The sequence below is a fragment of the Equus przewalskii genome, chromosome 32 (genome assembly GCF_037783145.1).
Source record: "Equus przewalskii isolate Varuska chromosome 32, EquPr2, whole genome shotgun sequence".
Taxonomy (NCBI): Eukaryota; Metazoa; Chordata; class Mammalia; order Perissodactyla; family Equidae; genus Equus; species Equus przewalskii.
Genome location: NC_091862.1, coordinates 7,621,769 through 7,630,278, shown reverse-complemented (window position 1 = coordinate 7,630,278; position 8,510 = coordinate 7,621,769). Strand labels below are relative to the sequence as shown.

General features: G+C 43.7%; 1 long non-coding RNA gene across 1 annotated transcript; it reads left to right on the top strand.

Annotated features, from left to right (window-relative positions):
- Nucleotides 1–3,706: 3,706 nt before the first annotated feature.
- LOC139080839 (uncharacterized) lies at nucleotides 3,707–6,098 on the top strand. Its single transcript, XR_011535662.1, has 3 exons — nucleotides 3,707–3,904; nucleotides 4,557–4,756; nucleotides 6,003–6,098. It is a non-coding gene; the product is annotated as an uncharacterized lncRNA (long non-coding RNA).
- Nucleotides 6,099–8,510: the final 2,412 nt, after the last annotated feature.

Genomic DNA, 8,510 nt, shown 5'->3' with positions numbered 1-8,510 from the left:
AGCCTTGGAGACTGTCTTCCAGGCCCTGCAGGGGCAGGAGGAATAGGGAAGGCCGGTTGGATGCCTTGGGTTGCACAGCAAGGAGTACACGGAGAGGGCCAGAGAGGACGGGGCCTAGGCCATCCAGAAATGGCAGCTCCAAAGGCTGGGATGCAGGTTGGGCTTTCTGAGGCTGGCAGTTATCACCAGCATCACCCCCTTTAGTTCTGTGCCTTTTCCCTTCACTGATGACAGGCTAAGAAAAGGCCACAGAAAAACTTCAGTCACCTGGGTGCTGGGAAGCAATTGAAAACCAACTGAGTAAGAGATTTATTTGGTGTCTGATAAGAACAAAAAGTTCTTTGTAGGTACAGAGGACTCAGAACTTGGAATCTGGCCACCGTAAGAGTGTGCAGAATGTTCAGTCCCCACAGCTGCTTCTCCAGTCTTGTCCAGAAACCCTGAGTGTTGTCATCCCAAGTTCTACCTTTATACGGATCCTGTCACTCAGCCTGCATGCCTGTCTGTCCTCTTTAATGCCGGGGCACTCTCTGTCCATAGGTGTTTCTCCCTTTCTCCCCCTCTCCCCACCCCAGGACTGCCTGTGGAGGGAAACATGCATCCACTCCTCCACCCAACATCCATACACTCCTCCACCCAACATCCATACACTCCTCCACCCAACATCCATTCAACATCCATCCACTCCTCTAGCCAATATCCATCCAGCATCCACCCAACATCCATTCAACATCTGTCCATTCTTTCATCCAACATCCATCCAACATCTGTCCATTCCATTTAACTCTGAACACAAGCAGGGTACCAAGGGCCACTCTTCTTCCTTTAAAAGTCTCTTATTTTCCAAAGATGAATATCTGAGAAGCTTGAGGACCAGGTCTGTCAGAGGAAGCTGAGGTCTAAAAAGTGTCCGCTGAGCTCAGTGTGACTAACTCGCCCGAATTTCAGACTATGAATCAGGGCACTATAATGGCTTCTCTGTGACTTCCTTCTCTCTCAGGCCCTGTAGAGGTGAAGTATTTCCTCCTTAAGATGTTACTTAAAAAGAAAAAAGCTGGAGAGGGGCTGAGGGTGGAGAATCAATTGATATCTTTTTCGAAATCACACTAAGAAGAGGACAACAAGAAAAACATGAATTCAGAAATCTAAATGACCTCTTAGACAAGGCCCTAAGTATATAAGGATTAGAAAGAGGCTTTACAATGCTGGAAAGATCTTTTAGTCCACATAAAAAAGCCCTTTACGAGGAACTGTGAATTTGGATTTTCGCGCTGGTCATTTCCTGGCAAATTGGCGCTCTCTCTCTACACCCAGGGGCAAAGTTCCCTCTGGGAGTCCTACATTAAAAGTGTCCCAGGGGAACAAGGAGGCGTATGCTGGTTTACCTAATTAACTTTACTCTTATCTTGTAAATCCAACCTAGGTAAAGTCATCAGTTCTTCTTAGTTTTAAGGCCTGTCTCTGGCCAAATTCCCATTCAGAAGAAATACAGTAAGTGAATAACTTAAGCCTTTACTGTCATCTCTCTAAAGGGTACATTCATAACACACTCAAATTTGCCTTAAAATTCTCTTTCCCCATTCTCTCTTGCTCTCAAAATTTTATAAGCTTGTATGGCAATTGCTTCCAACTACTTTCTCCAGCCCCCCAAACTCTTGGACTCCAGTTGGTACAGGGGCTTGTCTCTCTCACCCCACTTTCCTCCACTCTCCACTTTCTACATCTGTGATTATCTCCTGTGAGAAGTTGCTCAGCCCATAAGGTCAATCCAGTTCCATTTGCCTTTCCAGTTTGGCCCTGTTTTCATCTCTTCTTGGCCCTTGTACCCAAATGCTTCAAGCAACAACATCCAAGCTGCCCCATTAGCAGCTGCTCAGCCAAAGGGAAGAACCCTCCTAGGTTATTCATTTTGTTTTTGTTCCTGTTGCATAATGTCGGTTATCAACTCATCATCCACAGGCCGAGAGAAGGATAAAAGAAAATCATTTAAAATCCTTTTCGTAATCATCTAATAGCTTTGTACTTATCATTTTGGGAAAACCATTGTTGCTTTTAAATGTTGAAAATGTCTGAATCGTGAAAAGGCATTTAACTGACTTAAGAAAGCCAGCACCTTTGTATGAAAAATAGAGGAAAAAAGAATAAATGATTTACTTTATTTTCATCATTTAATGATTACAGATACATTAGAATTCTGTTCCAGTCAATCAGATTATGCTTTTGTCCTCGTGTGGATGGGCATTCGAAGGTATAAATACCAAAGAGAGAACCTCAAAGGGTGTGAAGGATGAAAATGTGAAGAGAAACAGAGCTTTTACTGATCACAGCACTGGTTCTGGTACAGGTTCTCCGGTTCTGTTCTCAGATGTGTCTCTGATTCACTTATTCTCTTTGAACCCAAGATCTTTTTTGTGACATCAGAGACGTTTCCTCCATCTTGCCTGCAGGAACATTGGGTTGTTTGCCAAGAGCTTTGATTTTCTTGTCTAGCTCCACAAGACAGAGCAGGCAGTCTTCTAGAACTGGGGAGGAGAGATGGTCTTATCTGTAGCTCCAGGAAGAAGATTGAGAAGAGGTCCATGTCTCATGCCTGCTCCAACACTGCACAATAACCTGTAAATTGGAGAACCAAACCAAATATCCTCTAAGCGTTTTATCACAAGCGGTACTTCCATGACACAAGAATTATCCCTGAGAGAACTCCTCACAGCAATTGCCTTTTAACAATGATATAAGGTAGATTGGAGAGGGGGGAGCATGAGGACAGAAAGTCCAGTTACAAGCCTAATGGTAGTGACAATAAGAATGAGCAGGTGGTGATAAATTCAAGAGACACCATAGGAATTGAAATGGGAGTATAAATAACCAGTTATAGAGAAAGGAAGAAATTAAAAGGCATTGTGAAGATATGAAATGGTGGTACCATTAAAAGGAATTCATAAATGAGAGGAGACTGCTTTGGTTAAATATAGTGCTGAGCTCCAACCATGTGTTGAGTGCTGATGAAACACCATGGCCTGTGTGGAGCGCTGGAGCAGAGCCAGACTCCCAAAGGAAGGGATGGGAAAGGACCATGCCTTCAACAAGATGGATCATTAACGCCAGAGGGTGCAGGTGCAAGGACAAGGAAAGTGTATATTCACAGATACATGTTGGTAGAGGGTGTGGTCAGCTCTTGTAGTTATAAGGAAACACACCTCAGATTATCTCAAGTGGCGGGGTTAATGCAAGGTCACTTGGTGAACTGAGGAAACACCGGAAGCCTTTTGTGTCTAACATTTTCCGAATTGGGACATTCAGCTGTGTCGGTGAAGAAGTGGAAAACTGACCCGCCTCAGTTCAGAACTGAACAGATCAATGACCGTCTTCTTCATTAGTCCTTCAGAGCCATACTTCTGGGACAGGAGCTGACTGGAGCACTTCTTTCAGTCAGTTTGAGTCTGGCCACCTCACACACTGTTGGCCTGAGGTCCAGCCAAGATGAATTTGCCTTAGGCTTGAACGCCAATCATTGGTCCAGTCAGTCATATCCAGAGTACAGGCTGGCTTCCCTTGAAGCACATGGTACAAGCCCTGGAACCTTTATGCCCCCAGAACATCCTATGGCCTCTTTTCATGGGGGTGGGGATGAGGGAAATGTTCTTTGGGTTTCATGGTCTGTAAGAACAGCGTGGGAAAGAGACTGGATACATTGCCTGAGCACAAGGAGCTCCAGGAGAGAGAGAAAAAATCCCAGAGAAAAGGGAAAGAAATAGAACAAGGTCCCAGAGGAAGTAGGAAGGATTCAAAAGCACAGATGGAGGAGTGGTTATCCTTTTCAGAGAGAAAAAAAACCATTCTTTCTGAGAAACAGGAGTGAGTGGGATGGACTCAGTTTACTCAAGGATTCAAGAGTTAACAAGAGGTAGAGTCGAATGATTTTTACAACTAAAAGGGACCTTGAGGATCCTCTGCACAGTTTTATGTGTAGCTGGGACTCCAAAGGAACAGGAAGCTACTTCAAGTAAGAGGGAGGCCCCAGTTGGAGTTTCAGAGAATGAATTTGCAGTGGAACAAATCTAACAAAACAGAGGGTTCTGGGATTGGGAGCCAAGATGGCGAACAGCACTGGGGGTGGGATGGGGGACAGGTGGGGTGGGCATCATCTAGGACTGCTAGAGGACCCACAGATCAAAAGCAGGGAACTCTGAAGACGGGGCATTAACAGGCTGCCATGGGTGTTGACATTACTGAATGTGATGGGCTAGAGAGGAAATCTGATTCGGGGTCTGATGGTGAGAGAGCATCTTGTGATTCAGTAAATTTGTGGTGGTACGGGAAAGACTTAGGCTTTGTGGTGGAACAGACAAGGTCTGAGTCCTCGATCTGTAATTGGGTGGCAATGGGGAGAGAACCACAGTTCATGCCGAGGTTTCTCCAGGGCCCACTTTTGCTCTTCTCCCATCCCAAGAGTCATTTCACAACTTTTCAGACACTGTTCTTTATTTATGATGGAGGTGGGGGTGTGTGGTGGGGATTTGCTAGTGGCTGTAGCTGATTGTGCCATCTCCCCACAGTAATAATAAAGTCGTGGAGAGGGAAGGAGGCTTAAGACTCATACGTTTGCCTGGTGGCCCTTTGCTCTTGGGGAGAGGGCTTGACTCTCATCCTATCCTGATGACTCAGGGGTCGCAAGACCACATCAGCTTCCTGGGCCAAGTCAACACCAGCCTGGTCCTGAGGTCATTAGAGCTTGAATCTGAGCCTTGCTCTCCAGGTATCAGTCTCCTCTCTCCCACTCCCTATGGGCTCTATCACTGCCCTTCTCTCTTCCTCCTTTTGGGTTAACTTCATGAGCAGAGAAGCTCAGGCTTCTCCTAGTCTCGAGGAGGTCCAAGCCTTCTACAGCAGCTGGGAAGAGACCCTGCTGCCCTTGTTGCATCAGGCCTGGCTGACCGGCTGCATCCCTATACCCCTTTTCTATCGCCTTCTGACCCAAGACGAAGCAGGGATGTTTGCTCCATCTTCTTTCTGATTTTCCTCTTGACTTTCTCCATTACTAAAGACTCATTCAAATGTCACTAAACCCCCGTCACTCAGTAATCTGAGGCACCTATAGCGTGAAGGCCATGGCCTGAACCTAGACACTCACATCACTATTGTCTTCTCTGGGAGCCGAGTCTACAGCAGGGACACCTCTCCAGGTGCTGGGGGTCTCTGTGGCTCCCTGCAGAGCTTGGTCCCCTGAGGGCTTCCACTGTGGGGACTCAGGGAACCTAGCTGGAAGCCCTGGGTGAAGGCTGAGGCTCGGCGGCTCCCAACACATCTGCCACGGTGCTTCCTTCTTTATAGTTGGAATTTGTGGGGGCGGCTGACACGGGTTGCCAAGACCTCCTCACTGAAGATTTCCAGTCTTGGCTTAGCATTTCAAATCCTCTGAGTGCCTTCTGACCCTGATTTTTTAATCCAATCCTCCCCTCTTTTCCTTTTAATTAGAAAAACTATTTGATCTCTAGATAATAAGTAAGCTCCTTGAGGTCAAAGATGATAAATTTTCCTGTAACTTTGCTTTGTGAAAAATTTCAAAATTATAGAAAAGGTGCAAAATAGATACAGTGAACACCTTTGTATTCTTCACTTAGATTTATCACTTGTTACTATTTTGCAACGTTTGGTCTCTCTCTTTATGTAGATACTTATGCACACATGATATATACTATACATTTTATATATGCACTATATACACATCATATACGTGTGTGATGTGTCTATAAGTACATCTATACATACACACACATACTTCTTGCTAAACTATGTGATAGTTGAACACATCATCACACTTTACCCCTAAACATTTATTTCTTAAGAATAATGAGATTCTCCCACATAGTTACAACATAATGATAATCTTCAGGAATTTAACATTGTTTCAATGTCATGATGGAATACAATGGCCTCTATAGCTCTTTTTTTCAGAGATGCTGTAAGTTTTGACCTTGAATCCATTCTTTTACCCCTCCCAGCTTAACCAGCTCAACTCAGGATCCAGCACGAGGACACACACAGAAGTCCTTAAATAAATATCAGTTGAATGAATAAAGGGATGGATGAATGAATGAAAAATGCTTTTTGATGTGTCTTCTGACTTGAAAAGGTGTGCGACTGCATACAGTTCATGAACCCCATGTGAGAATTACACGACCTTCAAGCTCTTCTCATTGATCTTGGCAGAAACCTTACACCCAACAGGATATATATATATATATATATATATTGCAACTGTGGCTTTTTGTCATTAGTTAGGTGATATTTGAGTCACCAGTGGTTAGGGGAATGGTCAGGAACTTGGCAAACCTGTCCAAAGTGAAACATATTGGAATTGCTGTTAATCATACCTCGTATCTCTTCCAAGCTCCCTGGCTACAACTCTACTTTAACCAACTGAGAATACAAGCCAGTATTATAAAAAAGAAAGCAAGAGGAGGAGAATGGAGCTCTGCATTGTAGGATTTCGCCTCCAACAACAAAGAAGGGCACAGCTTCTGCTGTGATCACATTCATTGTGTCAGCAGGGATCTGTCACAAAGAGGCTTTTGTGGAAATTGACAGCAAATTCATTGCCACAGGGGCACACCGTTCTCTAAGGACATATTTGAGAGGAAAATTTTCCTCTTATATTTGGTATCAAATAGCCCCAGGAGAAAATCCTACTTAAAGAGTATCCCTGAAATGAGAGAATGTGTGCGAGGCACAGGGCTGTACCCACAGCGGGTGCTCATAACTCTGGTTGTCCCCTCTCCTTCTAGCATCTATAACAGTGGTACCCTAACTATGATGGCAGGGCACTTGAAAAGTTAGGCCATAGAAGAAAAATATTTCATATTCATGATTCCTTTTTATTAGAAGTTAAGTTAGCTGAGTTTCCATGTCTCTCTCCATTCTGACAGTTCATTATTTTCCTTTTTTTCTTCAAAGTTTCTTATGCATCCTTTCAGGACTTTATGCACCCCAAGTTCTAGCATAAATATCCCAGCAGTGAGTTATTGTTAAATAACTTCAATGGGCGCCTCAAAGCAATTATCCCAAAGGGTTCCACAAAGCAATATTAGTTTAGTTCTAATTGCAATAGTGATTTGAAATGAATAGCACCGCACTTTAGAAACACGAACTTATGAAGAATTTTGTCCTTTTCATTTTGGCCTTCTTCTCTCCTAACCTATTTGTTTGAAAAATGAAAATTTGACTCTTGAGCTTGAAGGGTGGGTTTTTGAATCCTTCCTCACAGCCTGATGCTCGTTGCACCCCACCCCCAATTTCCCCATTCTTTGAGTTCTATCCAGCCCTGCCCATGTGACATGTCCACATCCTGATGAAAGAAAGACTCACTGTCTCACATCTGGACCAATCTTGGTGCACGACTGAGGGACCCAGGCCCTGTGGTCTATTCTAGGAACAAGCTGGGACATTCTATTCTGTTCTATAGGTCCGTTCTAGGACAACTGCCCATTGTCCGGGCAGGGGCTGCTTTCTTTTCCTGAAAAACACGTTCCAGAGAATATTTGACGTGAGGTGATCACTGTTCATCAAATCAGGGGGACGTAATCTGGCAGCTTTGGACAGGTGTACTAGGAAGTGTACCAAATTCTATTTGTTTTGAAAACTCTAGTTTTTCTTCACTGTGTGTTTCTTTATCCCCATGAATCTTTCAGACAGCTTCTGTTAGTCTAAATTCATAGCATTTCCTCCTGCACAATGGTCCTTCCAATATTACCCAAAATAGCAGGATGGGGGCATAAAAACCCTCTAATAGGTCGATTTTGTTATTCTAGTGACTAATTTCCCATAGAATATAAAAGACGCGGATGACAAGAATATTAGCATTTATTGTTGAGGTAGCAAGGTTATGGTTAAAATAGTGAAATTTGGGGACATATTTTGGTTATTTTATAAGCTGCATTACTCTATCCTATATCTTTTAAACTCAGTGAGAGATTTTTTAAAGGAAATGATAAAACATTATTTAGAACAATCACAATATTGGATAAATAAAATGGTGACCAATAAAACTGCCAACTACTTGGATGAAAAGAGTATTGTATTGTTCCCACTGTGAAGGGACAATAGTGAGCTTAGAGAAGAATGAGGGAAGTGAAATTGTTGACAAAGTCAGCCAGTGTCTTTACAAAACAGTCTTCAATCGCATTTTACTTAGTCACCAACGTCTTCCAATGACACCTCATGTTGGCTTTAGTGCAAACCATGAATCAGAGTTTGACTCTGATATGTTTTTTAAAATTTGAATTAGAGCTAAGTGATTGGCTAATTAGGTGACTCATTGGGTCCTACAGCCTGCACTGGTCTCCACCTGGTATGATGCACTCATTTGAGGCTAAGGATGCAGGTGAAAAACATCTCTGTGTTCATGCTCCTTGTCCCTGGATGAAGTGTTGTACAAGAGAGGTGGCTAAGGACCCAGAGCTCAGACTCCAAGGAAGCAGGTGAGGCCACTACCTAGCTGGGTGACCTCGAGC